Genomic DNA, 20,808 nt, shown 5'->3' on the forward strand with positions numbered 1-20,808 from the left:
TCCACACAGAGCACGGATATCTTAGAGCTGCTTCCGTGGGTGTTATGGGGAAAAAGTTAAATTCTCCTAAAAGTGGGTGACTGGTATCTTTAGCACCATCCTCATAATGTATTGCAGGTTTGTCTCCTAGCACAGCTTTTTGATGTGGGATGCTTGAAAAAAAACTCCTTGACGACCTTCCAAAAGTCTTTGACACCACCAGGAGTCTGCGTGACTTTTCGTGCACCCCCTAAGCCGTGCTGCAGGTTCTCTTGGCAGCCAGAACTGCTTTTGATCTTGTGTTTTCTTTTCACCTGCTGTTCAGGAATTCCACTTTTTTGGCACTTAGATGCAATGAGGTCTGTTTAAACAGAGGAGGGAACACAGTGCTAATATTTTAGTCTTGGCACAAAGAAAAGATTTTCTGTGGAGGGGAGAAAGGAAGGAAAAAAAGAAAAAAGCGTGCTCTTGAAGGCTGGTTTTATTTATAGATGGTATAAGAAGTATGCTGCTTTTGTGCTGGCTTATTCCTCATCCAGCTGCTAACAGTCATGGCATATTACAAAAAAAAAAATACACAACCTTTGTTTTAATTACGTCCAAATGTGTCACTTTAAAGAAAAAAGGGGAAAAAACCACAAAACATCAAGCCACCAGGTGTTCAAGTGTTTTGTTCGCTGTGTAGACTTCAGCAAGGATCTGCTCTCTGAGGCAACACACAGAAATCCTGATGCACCCTGGACCTGATGGTCTGAGCTGCCGACAACCTCACGCTGGCAGGAGAGGCTGTGCCTCTCCGTCTGCTGGAGACAGCACCATCACATCTTTGCATCTGCCATGCCTAAGATGAGGGGATTGTAATGAATATTTATAGAGTCTAGAACGTGGTTAATTCGCAGTAATGACACAAAACCTAGTGCAGAGCAATCTGCCAATAGTTGCACAGTAAACCAAGTGCGACAGGAGTGAGGTATTTAATTGCCTTGACAATGGGGATTTCGTTTCAGTACGCAGATATTTGCCGTTCCTTCATCCATTACTAAAGAACCTGTAGCCTATTTTCTAAAAATCAGAAGCTATTTGTAATCTTAGGCTTCACAAATGCAAACAGCTGTAAATCTTTGCTGTCTAATAATGATTAAAAAATGATTAAAAACGCGTGAGGTTCTACTATAGTTTAAACCAGACACGGATGGCAATGCTTCATTCTTCTATGAAAGATTACCTTGGCTAATCTGTTGCCAAATTAGCACTTCAGTGAGGGTTTCCCCCTCACCTGGCTGCCCTGGGCTGGGAACCCTGCCTGCAGGGCTCTGAGACAGGGCACAGCCGAGGCACCAACTGCGAATCCCACCCCGGGGAGGAAGGGCTGAACCTGGAGCTGGGGGGCTCTGAGGGGACCAGCCTGAGACACCACGTGGCCTGGAGTAAATTGCCAAATACTGGTTTGTTCTGGGCAGCTCTCAATCAAAGCAGAGCCACACCAGGTTCCTAATTTCATAGGCAAGGAGTTTCAGGTTAATTTATTAACAGTATTAATACAATCCAAAAGTATGCTGCATTTTGCAGATTTAAGCCTCTATCTGCACCCTCTTCCAGTAAAGGCCAGATTGGACTTTTCACTTCAGCTGAAGTATGATGTCAATGTGCACATTCACTGTGAACCGTGGCTGCCCCATCCCACGGAAGCATGTGGATCCACAGCATTTGTGAATCTGGAAGTGAAGCTGTCTGCTCCAGCAGCATGACAGCAGATGCTGTGGCCCCTGCTGGGTCCCTGTCAGGCTGCTTGAATGGAAATGAAAAGATGTTTGAAAAGCAGCAGGAATATGACATGGATTTGGGTGCCCGTATTTTAAGGTTTAAAACAGACAGTTGCGCTTAATCAGGCAAAGTAAGTTATAAGATGTAAACCACTTTTTCCTTCTCAGCCTGAAACATCCATTGTGATCCTCTGTGCTGGGTTCAGGCTGCCAATGGTCCCTTTGCCTCTGAGTTAACACCTCCACCAAAGCAGGCCCTGCAGCTCTCCAAAGCCTGTAAGTTATTCCAGAGTTGGTAGCATGGCTGCAATGGAGCAACCTCTTCCCAAGGCATCTACTATTGCACAAAGTACAGCCTTCAAGCAGGAGCAGTATTTCACTTGTATAAATGGGTTAAAATAATTTACTCTTCTTAGCCTGCTTCTGTAATTGTTTTTTTTTCTTCCTAACTAGGACTTGCATAATAATAAAAGAGATTTGACTAGAAACATAAAGTACATTTTAATGTGATTTCATTTATGCAAGTCTATCACTGGATACATATGGCAAGGAAATGAAAGTATGCTTATAACAGATTAATAGCCAAGATCAAATATTTCACTTTCTAATAGAGTCTGCCTATATGTGCTTTTAATTCTTTGCTAAATTTAAATTTAAAAGGGCTTTTTTGGTGCCTTGAAAGCGAGCCACTGCCTGCCACGTCATCCCCGATTTTCCATTACTGCTCACTGATGGTGTGCATTCACTAGCAGAGGACGGCTCCAGCCATGGCCTTCAGAGGAAGAAATTACTTTTTGCCTCCAGGAAAAAAAGCAAAAGTGCTGTGAGGTACTTTCCAGGCAGCTTGGCCACAGCAGGACCAACCAGGCCAGGACGGGCAGGCAGGTGTCCCTGGGGAGGGGACAGTGCAGGGGACCACTCTGGTCCACCACAGAGTGGGGATGCAGAGACCACTGCAGAGACCTTACATCTCCCAGGCAATTAATGCAACATCCAAATGCATTTAAAAGCATGAACTTCTTTCCAAAATTCCCTATTTGGAAGCTTTTCTCTCCAATTTAGTCTTTCTCTCCATACAGCCAACAAGTCCTGAACCCAAGGTCTGATGGATTACCACCTCCTGTGCCCCTGGTCTCTGTTTTCGGGGGGCCAGCACTTGCTGAGTCCAAGTTGCACCGCAATCCCTTCCTTTCACATGGGTAGGTAAATGCTGAATTAATTTGTTCATTCCTTTAATTAATTAACATAAATTGAACTGGTATCAATATAATAATGCATTAAGAATTAGCACAAGCTGTATACTTTTTTATTTAGCACGAGTGTGAACCAGTACCAAAGCTCTGCAGGCACTCAGTGAAATGACACAATTTGTACCAGCACACTCTTGATCCAGCCTCAAAAGCAAAAATTCCCTCTTTTACGTTTCCCCCCCCCCATTTGACTGGCCTTGAAGATGTCACAGAACAAACCAGGAAGTATCAACAGGAGACTAACACAGCAGTGACACTCCAGGTTTATTTTTAGCCCATCCCTCTGCCTGGTGCATCTCAGCTCCATGCCCAATGTGCGTCACACAGAACTGAAGGAATTTGAAAGTGGCAGTGCCATAAATGAACCCAGAATCCCCTCAAGTCCCCCCTTCTCATCCTTATTAATGGCAGATGGAGACACTGCCTGTGCTGGGAAAGGGGCAGTGGGACATGCTCTCTTCAATCCACAGAGGAGATGGGGCAGGGAGAGAACTCTTAAACCACCTGTGTTTGAAGTGCTGCATGCCTCTCCTGCTCCCTGGGAAGTGATGATCAGTTCAATAAATTTAACAGCATATTTACCCTTAAAACAGGGGCAACTGCAAAGCTGAGCTAGGCACTGATCCTGCTACCAGGAGATTTGCAGCCCACCAGCCCTTCCTAAACCACCTCTGCACTGTCAAGACACTTGGCTTCTCAGTGTCTCTGGGCTGATTAATAAACAAAAAAAAAAGTAGGGCAAGATGAGAAATAGTGAGGCAGCGATTTGATCTGCATCTGCACTTTAATTTCAGTGTGGGAACATCCTCATGCACACATGTGAAATGCATTTTAGAAACTCAGGGTTAATAGTTTTCATTTTTGGGCTCCAGAGCAGGGCTGGCACTGCCAGTGGGAATCAGCAGCGTTCCCTTCCTGGGCTCCCGGCGCCCAGAGAGCTCAAGCACCGCCACGTGTGAGGCGGTGACCGCATTTGAAACTCCAAATTAGTCATGGCAAATAAATAGCTTCAGAACAAGAGCTGGCTGAGAACTGTGGTTCACGCTACAGCAATATTTTTAAGTCTTAAGAATTTCCTTTTCTCTGCTCCAGTCTGGATAAAAAGTGTCATTAACCCCAAATACTGCTGCCTGCAAACAAACAGTCTGGGGTTTTTTATTTGCCTAATATTTTGGCTCGATTTCCAGCCACCCCTGACTTCCTCTTCTCCCTCTAATTCTTTCAGGATTTTTGATGGATTGAATTGAACCAACCACAAAAAGCATATATTCAAAATACATTGAAATAACCCTTGTTTTGTTGTGAAAAGAAGAGCTGAGTCTGGCCCCTTTCCATGTCCGTATTACACTGCAGTATAGTTTGTGTCTTTTGACAGGTCCATCCACGTTTTCTAGTGCAGCTCCACAGAAACCCAAGCATTATCTAACAGCTCCCGTGGAAAACCACCAATTATTGCCAAAAGCTCCCGAGGCAGCCCAGTGCTCTGCAGAAAGCCTGGCAGGGTGATGGCAGTGTGAGCATCCCACACACCCTGGAGCACGTGGGATCCCGCCTTGGATCCTGTGTCTGGATGGGGATGAACAAGTGTTTTGGATCAGCTTGGTGCTGTTGCAGCCAAGGGAAAGACAGGGAAGATTTATTCCCCCTGTGAGAGGAGGTGGGGGCACGGCCCCCGGGAAGTGAGTAGAAGGCTTGGAGCACTTGTCTCAGCTCACCCCCTGCAATTTGCTGCTAAGAGGGCCCACAAAGTGCTGGCCATTACAACCCTCTGAAGTGCTGGCCATTACAACCCCCTGAACCCTCGTGTGGTTATCCCACACCAGGCCTGCAGACAGGAGGATGCTGCACACACCAAACACGCCTGCGGCGTGCGCTGGGCATGATAAGGGGATTTCTGCTGCCATCCAAAGCAGCTCTGTCTCCCACAGGGGGGGAGTCTGTGTTGTCTCAGTTCTTCTGGTTTCACTTCCAAACAAGCTTAATATTAATTTTCAAGTGATTCATTGCCTGCTTTGCAAGTGGTTCTCCTCCCACAACCAGCAGCAGGACTAATTCAGATGAGTTACACTGCGGGTGTGTTTAAAGGAATTTTTTTTCTGATGTACTGGAAGAACCACAGTGCCATGGAAGAGATCCTGTCCATGCACAGAGCCAATGAAGGGCTCCAGACCAAGCCTTGAAGGTCTTCTAGAGCATTTTAAAAAATAAGGGGTGATGGGGGAAATATGAGTCATGGTTACTTAAAGGCCAGTAAAGCCAGCTCAAGTGCACACTAGAAGCAGAGCATGGTCTGTAAGTCTGGGGGGATAAGTCTGAGGGATTTTTGTTTTGGTTTCCTCTAATGCTTAGTATTTTTTTCTCTGGGAGCTCAGTGGGAGAAGGTGATGTAGGATGTAAGGGCACAGCTTTTGGTGGATGAGGGTTCAGACCCCTCTCGTGCAGGTGCTGTTAGCTGAGTGACTTTGAATGGCATGAAATTCTCCCTGTGACATTTCTGATCACATTAGGACAAATCCTTTTACTTACCTCAGCCCCACAGAATATTTCAGCAATATGTAATTCCAGGGAATCCCACTTTTTCATCTGGATTTCATCAAAGTTTGGGCTGGAGTTACCTGAAGTCCTGGGTTTTAATATTTGCCTTTTAACAGAACACCAGTCAATACTCTGATGAAAAAACTCCCTCCTGAGAGAGGTTTCATCAGAAGCTTGGGAGTTTTGCTTACTATATGACTTTTTAACTACTGTGAAAAAAGCACAGCTGTGTGACAGTACTGTCATCTCCAAACCTAACTGGAAAATCAGCTGCAGCATCAGAATGTGTCAGAAGGGAAAGAAACCTTTGCTGCCTGGGGACACCAAGCTGTGCTCCTAAAGCCAGAGCCCAGAGTGGTGTCCCCCTCCTGCACTGGGTTTTGCTTCATATTAAAGGAAATCTGATGTAAAGCTCTTTTGTGCTCTAACTTTCCTATTCGGTCTTTTTGGAGCTGTTTTGTCACCCATCCATCACCCACAGCAAGGGTGATGAAATATGTCCACCCGCACAGCAGCGCACCTGTCCCCACATCAAAGTTTCCAGGGAAGGCTCTTTCCTTCCCCCTCAGGTCTGATGTGTCACCAGTCACTGCAGCTGCACTCACTGGATGCTGTTATTCAGACTGAATTATTTGCAAGTCCCTGAGGGACTAATCAATAACAGCAAAGTGATAAATATTAGCGTGTGCCCCATGTGCTGCCTCGGGGCTTGCCTGCTGCAGGAAACTGAAGTGGGGAGGGGGACAGAGCTGGATGGTGCTGGGGACACACACACACACATCCACATAAGAAAAGAGAAAGGTGCTGGAGTCTTTGAAATGGTGACAGTCCTTTGGGTGATGCTCGTGTCACATGAGAAAAACCCTCAGCAGATCTCTCTGATGTGGATACGGTCAGAGGTACGGATCAGCAGATAAGGATGAAGGGTTCTGCTGTCCCAGGACAATTGCAGGTCATGTCCACAGCTTCCTGCTGCTGTTTCATTCCTAATGATTTTCGATGTTGCATTTATATGCCAACAAATGTGCAGTTTAAAAACATTTTGCAAATGCAAGCCTGTGTAGTAGTTCCCTCAGGTACTCCATGTATTCCAGCACTGCATTTCCCCGCTGTCCCCAGAGGTGCCTGCAATCCTTTAGCTGGGCAAAAATGAAGCATTAGAAAAATAATGTTACTTATGGAGAAGCTGAAAGGTGATGTGTGGGTTTAGGCGATGCTGTTTCTCCAGGTTTGCCCCATCCTTTCTCCTGTTCTTGCACTTTGAGCCTCATTCCTCTACTTACCCACCAGGAGCTTTACCAAGACCTTTGCTCCAAGGCCTGGCAGGTGCAAACCACACAGATGCCCCAAACCACACTGTCCCTCCTCACTGCCGGTGCCGGCAGCTCACACCACGCTGGGAGTCCATCCATCTTCATTTCCTTGGAGTGTTACAACAGCCCTGCTACTTCTCCTGGTTGCAGCTTGTTACACAAATATTGAATATCCAATTAGGTTGCCCCAGCACATGGAGTGATTTTAGGTTTTTCTCCTGCTGGAGAGACAATGGCTGTTGTTAGCAGGGTGCAGCTGGCAAAGGAAAGAGCAGCTGCCCCTGCAGCTCCTCTCTTCAGTATTTTTGCACTGGGAAGGGTATCCTCCCGCACTTCCCAAGATATATTCATTGTGTTGGGCCTGACAGGAGGATGTGGCATAAAAATGACATCTAATGAGAAATAAATGACTGGTTTTTACAATTCTTATATTCGATTGATCGGCTCCTCAGGAGACTGCAATTGTGCAACCCCAGGTCCTATCAATGGCCCTGACAATGTTTGCATGAAAGCATTGGTGGTTCCCAGCCTGATTGTTTGTGGTGAGGGAGGAAAACCCATTCCTCTGCAGCGAGTTCCTACTGGGCAGCGAGAAGGGCTGAGGGAGATGCTTGTGTCTGGCATAAGCTTGAGAAGGGGGGTGTTAGTGCTGCAGTGCCCTGAGAGCAGAAAGGGAGGCTCATTGCTGGCCACACACCATTTGCACCTCAGCTGTGAGTGCTCGAGGTGCCAGGCTGGGGACAGAGAGGGCTACGAGCCCTGGGGTGGGGTGGCCACAGGGCTGGGACATAGCAGGCAAACACCTCCTGGCAGGAGGATGCTCCATCTCCAGGGCTTCATGCAGCAAAACAGAGACCTGAGAGCTTCCCCAAAACCTCATGGCAGATGGAGAAATAATTTTTGGGATCAGTCATTTTCCAGTCTCGTTCCCTGTCTGCTGCATCATGCCCTGCCTGTTTGCACAAGGCACAAGGACTATTTTTAACAGGCAATTTGGTTTTATTAGTGACAAGGAGATAAATAAACACCCTGAACTCTTTGGTTCCTGTGGAAATAGCTTTGATTCAAAATCTTTCCATTTAAGGACACAGTCAAAATAAAGTTCCCCAGAGAAGAATGACATTTTCTAAATTTTTTTCCCAGTCGCCTCAGGGTTTGGTGCCTTTGGGAGTGGAGGAATACAGGAGATGGAGAACCAATGCTCCCCTTGGAGTCCTGCTCTGTCCCAGAGCTCAGCCCTGCTCCATGTGCACTCCAGGACTCCTTTAGGTAGAAAAGATCAGTCTTGGACTCCTTCAGATAGCATAAATCTTTCCTTTCCACTCTGTAACACCTATACAGTCTCAGGGGCTGAGAATAGCCCCTAAAGACCAGCAGTGCCACTAAGGCTCCCAGAAAAGCTTTTGGGGGCTGCTCAGAGCAGGACAAAAAAAAAGGAATTTTTTTTGTGAGCCAGTGGCTGTGGATGTTTTAGTCCCCTAGATCGAATCTCACTAAAGAGTTTCTGCTTCCACATCTAATTCTGCCGGCCTCCCTTACCCTCAGTACATTCTTTGTAGGCAGATATGTTTGTAGTAAAACATCACTGAATTCACATACCTAATGTTTTTCTTATTATAAAAATATGTTTGTTTGGAGGGCAGAGCAAAAAATGAGTCTAATTTATTCCATTTCTTTCAATTTTATATAAAAGGCATGGAAGAAATATATAAAGAAATACAATTTACATTCCTCAGCGAATCACAAGGCTTTCCCATCCAGAAGAACAGGACTTGGCTCAGCACCGTTTTGTAAGGAGTTAACCAACATTTAAGGGCTCATTGTTTGAAAGCACTCCAAAAAACACCAACAACTTCCGTGGCTTGGTTTTCTCAAGTACTCCTTAACTGCACACTCCGCAGCACTCACACAGCGTGGGCAGCCACAGAGAGCTGTGGCTCTTCCAAGCGGTACTTATGGGGGAAATGAGACTTTCTTCCTGTAAACTACTGACATGAAGCAAGTGAATCTGCTTTCCCCATGGCAAGGACTGGCTTCTCACCGGGACCAGCCACACTCCCTCTGAGACTCGCCCCCGCCGAACACTGAGCTTGAGGGATGGAGAGAGGCTGCCCCAGGGAGCAGAGTCTGGGCAGTGCCCACGGGCTCACACAGGACTTGTGATTAGTGCTGTTCAACTCCAGCACATCCCTGCTTTTCAGCCTTGTGAATACTACGGGAACATTTTCTTTCTTCAGATAAAGCACACAATAGCTTGGCTTTTAACCTTGCTGCTGGGTTTTAAAGTAAATTCCTTTGGAATCTAGTTCAATGTCTGTTTTAAGAAGGATAAAAGACAACAACAACAACAAAAGACTAACTCGAGCATCATTTTAATTTCAATCTGACAACGAAAATAATCCTGTTTGATCCCAAATGGCAACTGTTGGCTGTTTATTTTCCCATTTCTTCTGTCAGCCCCAGGTTAACTCACAGAAATATCTTATTATTCTCCATTTAACCATTAAACTGAAACATCAGTCTGATGTAGGTCCTAACAGGATCTAGATGTAAATATAGATGGAAATGCATCCCTCAATGCAGATAACACTGGATTTCTCACAGTGTGTCCCACTGCTGCCCACAGAAGGCAGGATCCTGCCTTTGTTTTTTGTCCACTCGACAGGATTTTGGAGGGGGAAAAGCCTCAGAGGGGCGTGAGATACTCACTGCCATGGTTTCCTCTGCATTTCTGGAGCAGAAATAGCTGACTGTAATATTTTGCTAATCTTTTTCCTCCTCAGATTGTTGACATCAGAGACAATAGGGACGAACTTGGCCCTCATTTGTTTCCAAGTACTACAGCTGCAGGCGGGGTCACCCACTCAGTACCAAACCTCTTTGCTTGAGACATTCCCAAAGCTGAGATACAGCCTGAGCGTTTGATCAACAATGCACTGTCCATCACTTTTCCCAAATAATCCCAGTTTACAATCAAAAAACTGACCCTTACTTCCTCACCCTTACTTCCTTAAATAACACCAGCTGTAATGCTTTAAGTCTTTTATTTTCTTCTAGGTAATTGGAAATAAAGGGGGGGGGGGAAATGTGAGCAGAAGCACAACTTCTAAACCATGAGAGCATGTCCTCCACTCCAGTGGGCTTAGGATCAAGGTCTGTATATATCAGCAATTTATAACCTGATTTACTGGTGCTGTACAATTCTCTCCTTCTCATGATGGGGAAAGTATATATCCTTTACAATGCAGTAATGGCCCTGTCTGATAAAGCAATAAATAATGAGAGATTTAACAATATGTGCCCTTTCTGTGTGCCCTGCAGGTTTAGACTTTGATGTGAATATTTAAGCAGTTGATTTATTGCCTTGATTTTCTGCCCTTTTGAGGAACTCCCACCACAGAAGAATGAATTTTCTTTACATAATGTTCTGTACATCTGCTATTCTTGTGGCAAGTGGCATCACTTCCGGGGATGCAGCAGAAAACAGCAATGCAGTATGAACAGAACTTTATAACCATCATTGTACAGAAACCCCACAAATGGTTAAATGCCAAGAGAGGGTCAGGAAAGTTGCACTGAAGGGATCAAAGCAGGCAGGAAGAACCAAATTATGTCCTTTTTCAAGAACTGAAGGTTTAGTTAGCCATTCTTATCGGTGTATGGACTAGCAGGGTGTATTGATTTCCAAGATGGGGAAAAGTCAAAGATGGGGAAAAGTCCAAGGAAGGGCAGCAGGGAGGAACTGCCATTCCCACTGGCTGTGCCAAGTACACCACAGTCCCACTGGAGACACGGCCAAGCCAGTGCCAGGGATGATCCAAATGATCTGTGAGCACCAGAACGGGAGGGAACTGTAAATGATCCCACTCACTATGAAGTCGACCAACACTGAATTCACAACAGCTGCAACATACCAGGTAGGCATAACCTAAAGGCACCAAACATTCATGTATAGTGCGCTCTACATCTCCACAGAGGGAGATGGGCTTTGCTGTAAGGGCTCGATAAGCCAAACAAGCACAATAAACCTTAAAAGATGCCAGAAAAGAAGAAAAAGGCAGAAGTCACAAGCTAAACATTAACAAATTCAAGGCAGAACTGGGAACAGGACGTGGGATTCAAATTGTAGCCTCATGGCTCAGCTTCTGCAGCCCCGGGAGCTTCTCCAAGCAAAAGCAGGCAAACCCTCGGGCTCCATCCCAGCACTGTGTGCTGAGGCAGCACAGAGCCTCAGGCAAGCCCTGGGTGCTGCTCTGCTGCTGCCTCTCCAGGACACACCAACTCCAACAGCCTCTTCTCCACAGCTGAATTCCCCCTGCCAAGAGGTTAACTCTGTATATTTATATATAGATGTATTTCTTTGTCTCCAGACTCTGAATAAATACATGCGCACATATATATTTTATTCTACGCTCTGTATATAATGCAGAAAATATATATATAGGTGTGTATATAGAGAGAGTGAAATAAAGCCCTAGGTAAAAACAGGGGGCAAAGCAGCTTGTTATATGTCTGTCCTGAAGGAACGGGACATGAAGGCATGAGTCATTTATTGCCTTATGCAAGAGAAAATCTGACTGTTGTAGGCCATTTGATTAAAAGCAGACACTTGAGCATCATTAAAAAGCCAAATATTAAACTGCTCCATGTGGTGCACAAACACAGACATGCTTGAAACTAAAGCCACCCCAACCTCTGGGCATGTGATAACTTCTCAAACTCAACACAGATAAAACCAAGTTTCCAGCAGGGAAGTAAGTTGGTTCTTTCCAACGGCCTTAGAGAACAAATAATCTTGCCCTTCTTGAGCATGGGGCTGTGTGAGTGCTTTACCTATTAAACTGTCTTTATCTCAACTCACAAGTTCTCTCACTTTTACCCTTTTGATTCTCTCCCCCATCCCACTGGGAGGGAGTGAGTGAGTGGCTGCGTGGGGCTGAGCTGCCCACTGGAGCTAAACCATGACATATACACAGATGACTAACATCCATGGGGCAGTTGTATATGCAAATGGCAGCTTTCCTGCTGAGCTGTGTGCTCAATTAGTACATATAATTGCAAACAGATATTACCCAGGTTTCTGATTCCTTTTATCAGGTAAATGCCTTTGGACAAACTTGCGTAACTGAGTATGTGAGTATGAGCTCCACCGAGACCCAAGTCTGCGTGTGTTTAATGGCTTCAGGATTTGTGGAGCTTCATGCAAGCAACCCAGGGAAGATAAGGGTTTATCTTTAACTTCAGCTTGAGCTACAGGGGTATTATTGCACAGAACCCCACAAGGCACACATTTCCTTTATGATGCAGAGGACCTAAAAAAGCAGGTGTAACGATGTAATGAAAAAAGGAAGGAGAACAACATTTCTATGGGAGGGTATTGCAAAGCTAAACCAGTCCTTACGGCCCTGTGAAAACTCTGCCAGCCCCAGAACGTTACACAGAGAGCATTGCCACGTTAATTTTTTTTGGATTTAGCAAGTTAGCTGCACATTTTTCACACAGCTCTGCTGAAGTCCTACAATACGAGCAACTGGTGCCTGTTGTACTGACCAGTGCGCTGAGATTTTGTGTCCTTGGAAAAACTGAATTGTGTTAATGGCAGAAAGGGATTTCTGGCATGATTCTGTTACAGTAAGACCTTGATAGCTGCACATGTGTCCCTCCCTGCACATTAAAGCCATAATGGCAGTGGGATCCCTCCAACTCACACCACAGCTCAACACCAACAGGAGGCACATTCAGAGCAGACACACAGCCCATGACATATGAATACCCCTGCAGTACAGACACACAGACCTGCCATCCCCAGGGAAAGTGCTGCTGCTTTTGCTTTCATGTCTGGAGGAGCCTGTGCCAATGTTCTTTAAACTTTAATCTTTATTGTGGCTGCAAAGCAAGTTGTGTATTCTCAGTACCACCCCCATCCCCCAAAATAGCATGATAGCTGTACTCACAGCTTAACAGAAAAGGATCTTAGAGGGCACACATACATGCTCAGTGAGGAAGAATAGAGGAGGGACAACATGCAGCCTTTCCTCTGTCTGCCTGCATCCTGGTGGGACACAGGTAGCTCTGAACTGATATACCTGACAGCACCCAGAGAGCAGCACAGCAGGTCAGGACATGGCTTACGACATGAAGATGAAAACGTGTCATGTACCTTTCCCTCCTTAAATCAGATGGGATAATGAGCAACAGGCTGGGTATGGGAGCACCCCACTGCCTGACCTTCAAGCCCTGGCTTTGCACTTTCTTACCCCGCTGGTGGGTGCATGAATTTTAACCCCAACACACTTCAGAGAAATCGTGTACCTGCATTTGCCAGGAAATTTCATATGACTGCCACTGGTGACAAAGTTCTATGCAATAAGCTGTGGAAAATACACAGAGATGCCCTGAAGGCATGTTTTTCCCTGCCCTGTGGATAGCTTCTTTTGTTAATAATTTTCTTGAGATAACTGGGAGATCAAATTGTTTTGAAGTTTTCTCAAAGGTGTATAGATACTTCATTTTTCTGTTGACAGCTTTAATTATTCAGCACTGCTGTAGCACAGGATGAAATATAATCACAGCAAAGGGCTTCTAACACCACAGGTAATAGCCAATTGTGAGGATGGCATGTTAAAATCAGCAGTGAAAAACAACTTATACTCTCTGACCTCTACTCAGTCAAATCCTCCTGTTGCTATAGTTGCTGTTCTGGAAAGAGTGTTATTTCTCTCAGCTGAGAGTCACTTGTGAGACAAAAGGAAAACACTACCTTTCTTCAAATCTTTTCTGTGGTCCCAAGTCATTATATCTTATCAGTGGACTCATTAACAAGGCAAACCTATTAAAAAAGGTAATTTTCTGTCGTACCTCGCTTGACATACATTTTCCATTTACTCCCATGGAGATGCAGTGACTCTTTAAGATCTTGAAAATTCATATGAAAAAGAAATAAGCTTGGTCTCGAGGGGATGTGAACAATGGACACTCCTCAGAACTGAACTCCCCCAGCACAGCTCCTCATGGGCAGCCCCACAGCTGCAAATGTCGAACTCACTGTGCAGGAAAAGAAGTGTCCCAGGGTAACCAAACCCCTCCCAATTGTCCCCCAAGTTCACAGGCGACCCACGCTGAGGAAGTACGTCAAAGCTAAAATGCGAGGGGGGAAATGTTTCTAAGTGCTCCTAAAAGCCTGCTGAAATTGGGAACGACAGAAGCAGCGGCAGGACCTCCTTCCACATCCAAGGGGATGCGACGAGTAAGGCCCAGGGACACCGGGCTGGGTGAACGGCGAAGGACATCCCCAACTGACAGCAGTGCAGGGCCTTGTGGCACCGGAGCTGTTCACTGGGATGTTCACAAACATCTTTTAAAGTGACTTTCAGTATGGGAGCAAGTAGAAGGCCAGGCTGGAAAATAATTAAATCTAAGGAAAAACTGAAAGAAGAATGTGCTGAGGAAGAGGACCTCGCCAAAGCCCTTGGTTGAAATGTGCAGTCGGGTTCCTGTCTGGCAAAACTCAAAAATAGTGTCTTGGAAATTCACTTAGTTAAGAAGAGAAGGAAGAGTAAGAGTGATAATTAAGGTTCATATTATCCTTTGAGCCTGGCATCTGCTTAAATTAGCTCATTTGATCTCTACTTTCTCCTTTAATCTGAGTAGTTTTGAAAGAATTATTACAGGACACAGGTCTCTGTTCTGGTTTGCCTTTTTTGCCCAGTATTTATCCAATTAATTTATTTGTTCTGCATTTTAGATTCCTTTGTCTGCTTTTACCAATTTTCCCTCCATGCACTGTCTGGTCTTTCTGCCCTTGCTCTCAGCTTCCTTCCCACACAACATGTTTGGGTCTGGGCTTGTTTTGAATCTTTTTTTTTTTTCTTTTTTTAGTAAAGGAATTTCTAATACTTTTCTTAAGATTGAAACAGTTATATCATGGCCAGAGGACAAAGCCAGCCAAGATGCCCTGCAGAGCTAGACCCCAGGGTGTTGTGGGGCAGGTATCAGCTACTTGCTCTCCTCAGGTCCAATCTTGCTCTGACTCCAGTCCCCACACCCTCAGCTCACCCAGATTTCTGTTTGCTACTCCCAGCTCTGCAGACTCATTGGGAGCCTGGATAATTTCAGGGCTGTCCAGAGCAATATACAGAAGTGAACAAAATGTGCCCCAAAGCTGAGTTTTCCAACCACTGTTGTTTGCACTGTATCACTGGAGAGCCCTGGTCCCAGAGAGGGTTGAGTAGGCACCTGCACACATCGGTTTCCACACAGGTAACACATTCAGACAGCATTCAGTCCTGTTTGGATTATTTGAAAGCATGGCAATTTTCATTTTCTAGGTGCCAGAGGTCACTTTACAGCAGGAAAAGCAGTGTAAGAATTCAAAAGAGTGGCAGCCTTGGGCTCTGCAACAAAAATCCTTTTCTTTCAACATCCACAGTTTGCTCTGTGGAAAAGGGCTCTCTCAAAGCTAGATGCATTATCAAAGTTTAAATTAGGTCCATTGAATTTTATTAGCAATTTTCTACTTTGTTAGCAATTTCATGCTGCCTATTAACATTTGTTTTTAATATATTGTTATCACTCATCACAAAAGGCTAATCCTGTTAGTGCTTTCCATATTGTATTACAGAAAACAAACCAGAAGGCTGCGGTGGTTCCTCACCCTGCCATTTCTTGTCTTTATAGACAGCATATCTCCCCCTGCACACTCTCATCCAGTACTGCCCAAGAGGACAAGTCCAAGGCATGGCTGGTTGGAAGGAGCCACACAAAACATGCTCAGAGGTGTGAAAATGAGAGATGAGCTCTTTGTAGGCAAAGTAGTGAGATTCTCTTTTATGTATAGGAGCATCCTATTGAATCTAATCAAAAGTCACATGCTATTAGGATTTAAAAGGGGGAAAAAAAGTAAATATAGCCAGCAGCCAATACTATCGTACCTAAGTTTGATTTTTAACTTAAAATACAGATTAATGTTAGTGAAATCACCAATGAAATATCTATGGGTGCTAACTGATTCATCCCCTACTAAATGCTACAAGACATTTTCTACAAGAGATGTTCATGTCCATGGATACATTTACAAAATACATTGAATGAAGTATTTAAAATGGAAGCATAATACTCCTGCTCATCATTAGCAGAGAATGTAGGTCAGACTCTAGGATACATATCCATGATCTCTAAACTCATCTTTTTCTTTCTTTTTTCTTTTTCACCCTGGAATACATTACGGGCTATAAAATAGTAACATCAGAAGAAGGCAATTAGTGCAGATGGAGGTGGACTGTGCTCTTGGGATGGGAACTGGTGCTTCCTTGTGCCACACGTACCAAGCTGAGCCCTATGTCAATAAATAGGTACAAAGAATAAAAAGTGTGAAGAAATCATTATGATATACTGCAGTATCTCACAAATGTTTGTTCTATACAGCAGAGTAAGGTTTCACCTTGGTGGTGTATTTGCATTCAGAACTTCTAGGTTTTGTAAAGCTGTTTTCACTGTCACATCTGGGACCACGCTAACATGGCTCCCATTTAATCCAGGGACTATCAAGAGAAGGAGAAAGGGGTATATCTTCTGCATAGTGCCTGTGAAATTACCCTTATCCTTTGATATATTAAAATTGAAGTGCTATAAATTTCTGTTGTCATGGAGATATTTTCCATGCCATTCCACGATTGGCCACTGGAATTCACTTTCCTTTGGGTTTTCCAGCCTAATTAACTGTTATATTTTTGCTGGCAGAGAGGAAAAACCCACGTGAACAGTTTTTGGACTACGATTGCATCCCTTATGGAGCAAATTTCATTTCTGTACACTACTAAAGGTAAAATGCATGAGTGTGGCTTGTATTCACAGCACAGGGAAGGCAGCAAAGCTCCGGCAGGAGCCGAGTGGGAGCGGGTTTGAGCACCGAGCTGTTATTTGGGTCTCTGTAAGAGGAAGCAGTGCAGCTCACATTCACTGCAGCCACTGCAACAGGGTGGTCTCAAGCCTCGCTGAAACAACAGCTCTACCTACACCAGCAGCACTCCTGACACACACAGGCAAATGCAGGATTCAAGGACCTCTGGGCAGGGCCCAACACAGACCTGTGCCAATGTTAATAATATTGTGTTTACTCCTGCCTTTGTTTTCTTTGCCCTGTTGTCGCTGGCTTCTCCTAAATTTATTTTGGGAGTTCAAATACGATCCAGTCTGTCAGATGTGGAGAATGGGCAGGAGCAACCTCATTCATTTAAGCTGATATCCCCACAAAATTTCAGGCTACCTGTATCCTTCCTAAACCTGCAGGCTCAGGTGCTATTTGAAGAAAACGCCTGGTGGTACAGATTCATCTGACACACTCCCTAGGGATGTGGTTGATTATAAATTCAAAGCTAATTTATCTGCTGCTGTAAGAGGGACAGGCCTGGAGATCAGCTTCCCCTATGCTTTTCAAATTAAAGTGTCTTTGATGTACTTCTCTTTCTTGCCTTTGAACATTTAGAGTCCATTGGCAATGAACTGCATTATTTGGTACTAAATAGACACCCCTCTCCTTCCCCCCAAGAGAATTAGTATCAGGCCTTAATTTACTAATGGACTACAGACATCCATTAACATAGTAATTAATTCAGTGCTAAAGTGCCTGTAAGACGGAACCACGCTGAGTGCACGGGGAAAAAATTACAAGTGACATCTTCCCAGTGAGCATCACAGGGTTTGGGTGAAAAAGTTAATTTAACAAAGAAATAATGGCGTACTTTATTTCTCATCTGCAGCTCTGTCTCAAATTACAGCATTTGACAACAATCCTGTGCTCAATTCTGAATTTTTGGACAGGGGTCCAGTTTTTTCCATCTTCCAGAAATCAAACATGGAGGCAGTTCGAGCCAGCCTAAACAGCTCCCTCAGAGTTTGGCAGAGCATCCTCGGCAGCGTGGCAGGGTGCTGGCTCTCAGCCCTGATGTGCACTCAGGAGCCTCCAGAGTCAGCACATGCAGCTATTGCATCTCAGCCACAGCAGTAATGTGGAGGATACTCTGCTACACCACCCTACCAGTGTCTTACACCCACGTCTTCCAAAAGCAGCCTGTCCTGCAGCCTCTGGGCTGGCAGCACGTTTTCATCACTCCCTCTAGAGCTGCCTTTGGGGTTGCTGCTGAAGGAGGGGGTTTGAAGTGCCTGGGAATATGTTCTCAGCTTCTCCAAACCTCATCATTGCCCTACAAAGTGAAGTCCAGTATTTGTCACACTGGTGTGCAGCTGCTCTTAGTGGTATTTCAAAGAGACAGGACGTGTGTTCCTCACATTTCAGATTCTCTCTGCTGATTGAAGTTAGCCACCTTCCCAAAAATAATTGCTGCCAGTGGCAATTATTACAATTAAAATGTTTACTAATGGTTTGCAATACCCTGGCTAAGCTAAGTATCATATGCCAGGTCATGAATGAACTTAATTAGGCATTATTTAGAACTACGTCTTGGTTCATAAATTAAACACCTTTCCAGTCCTTTTTATCTGTAAGGTATCTACCACATTCCAATGAGAAAGACAAACAAGCAACAAAGCAGTTTTCACTTAGAGCCATTCAGAGCTCCATGAAGAAATCAGATTTTTTTTTTTAAATGCTAGATTACCTATTTAGGAACACACCAGCCACTTTAAATAAACACAGCAAATTAATGAGGCTTAACAATTACGTGAGTTCAGGGTTGACATGAACTTTCCAACAGATTTCATGTGGTAGAGTTTCACCTGAATGAAGAAGCTGGGCTACAGAGGATACCTCAATCTTGAAAAACTGGACCAGGTTATTATTGCTGCCTTTATGGGTGTTGTTCAGGTGCATAATATATATATTTATATGGCTTCTATCATCACTTGTTCTTCAACTCAGAACACAAGCATGCTCTTGTGCTGCCCAAAATTACCACTTAACTGATTGCTCTTAACTGGTAAAACACTGCAGGCAGTGACTACGTACCATGGTCTGATTGCATCAATAGAACAATGGTCTCATTAAGGCTTTTCACGCTGCACTATCAATATGAAGGGATGATGTGTGTACTTCAGCCTCTGTGTTATGGTTGTTAGTGACTACTTGAGCAGCACTGTGGATTGCACAGAGGTAAAGATACAAGCTACCAACCATCTGTTGATGGTTTATTGTCAATGCGAAGCAAGCAGCATCAGTTGTGCTATGCCTTGTTCAGCCTCAGTACTGAGTGTAAAATGACACTCCAGGTGTGTAAATAGCTTATGTGCAACAGGGAAAAGGTTTCGTGAGCCGAGAATTTCTGTTCATGCAGCATCAGGCTGCCTCCGAGCCACACCCTGAGCATGTTCTGGTTTGTTCCCAGTATAAATCCTTTATGAACAACTTTGCCTTCAAGGCCATGTTTTCTTGTAAAAATAGGCAAAGGAGTCTCACGTGGTGTGGGTGCACAGAATAGGTGTGAAGGCACAATTTGGATGGGGATGGAGAATCTTGGTTACTGTGTGCCGTGGCATGATGAGCATCATTTGCTCAAGAAACTCAGTTACAGTTTTACTCAGAGACTGTAGTCTCATAGGCTTTGGACAAGGTATTTCAGAGGGGGCCATGCTATTTTCTTCTCTGAGGACCTCTCTTGGACACAGTGCTGTGCTCCTTCCCCTCGCTGCCTGGCAGGGCAAAGCAGAGGCACCAGCTTCCCTGGCTGTAACTGCTCACGGCCCAGCTTCCTTTTCCAGACACCAGCAGCATTCCCAGTGATAGGGAGGCACCTTCATCTCCTACTTATCAGCTGCTGAGTGCCATCCAGCAGCAAGGGACATTGTACCTCTCTGCTTTAATGCTGTGCTGTAACAAAAGTAGCTCAGCTCCCAAGAACGCATTTGACTCCAAAGTTCCTGTGATCCATGTGTGACACACATACATTAGATTAGAAATCCTTTTGTCAGTCAGAGCTAATAATGGTGCTCGCTGCACAGAACATTGTGAATATGCATGGGGGAGGGTGAGCATGCTTGATACAAATGTATTTACATTAGATGGGCTCCAGCATGGACTTTGTGTTCCAAGTGGGAGTAAGTGTGATAACCTCAGAGCCTGGCACTACAGAGACATGTTAGCCATAAACTGATGAGGAACAAGATCTCTGCTGCTTTCCTTACCCATGCCTGCTGCTGAATCAGGACCTCGGATACTTTTTAGACATTAAAATAAACATTAAAGGCATCAGAAGCATTTTAAAAGTGGGTGTCTTGGCATTTTTCTCTAATTCTGCCACTGAAAAGAGGAAGACAGTGGTTTTTTTTCAAAGCACAGCTTCTTCAAAGGAGATCAGAGATGCCTATAAATATCATACTTAAATTTGCTGCAAACAGAAAGCAACAGTATGTCGATTGGAGCTGTGTTTACTCCTAATGCTACCAACAGCCACAGCTGGGCTGGCACAGAGCGGAGCAGGGAAATCTCCCCCAAGGCTCTGCCTCTGCAATTTTAACAGGCTATTCTGGCAAACTTTATTGAGTACCTAGTAAATAATTTTTAAGAGGTTATATGCAGGCTTGAGCCAGCTACACTCAGCACTATGGTTTTTTTCTTCCAATCAATTGTCCATAAAGTTGTAAGCTGATTTTTATCTTCCTAACACACTTATCTAGTGTTAATGGTACAGGGGTAGAGGAAATTAAAAACCCAGAGAAGATGATGACAGTGTGATAGCCAAAAAGGAGCCACTTCCTACTTTTTGAAGTTCATCCTTGACTGAAAGAGAAGTGAATAGCCTAAGCAGAAATGTGGGACCCCTCCCTGGGCACTTGGCTGGGTGTTATATTCACAGAGCTTATCATTCAGTGGCATTCACGGAGTGTACAGCTGATCTCCACATATGTAAGAAGTCATCACACACCATCCCAGAAAACACATGCACTCGTGGCCCGTGATCCCTCCACCCTGGCTGCATCCAGCCCTGCTCCTGCACTCCTTGTCTGAGGGCACCCACA

The sequence above is a fragment of the Pipra filicauda genome, unplaced genomic scaffold (assembly GCF_003945595.2).
Source record: "Pipra filicauda isolate LSUMZ 115617 unplaced genomic scaffold, ASM394559v2 scaffold127_size2900866_pilon, whole genome shotgun sequence".
Lineage (NCBI taxonomy): Eukaryota > Metazoa > Chordata > Aves > Passeriformes > Pipridae > Pipra > Pipra filicauda.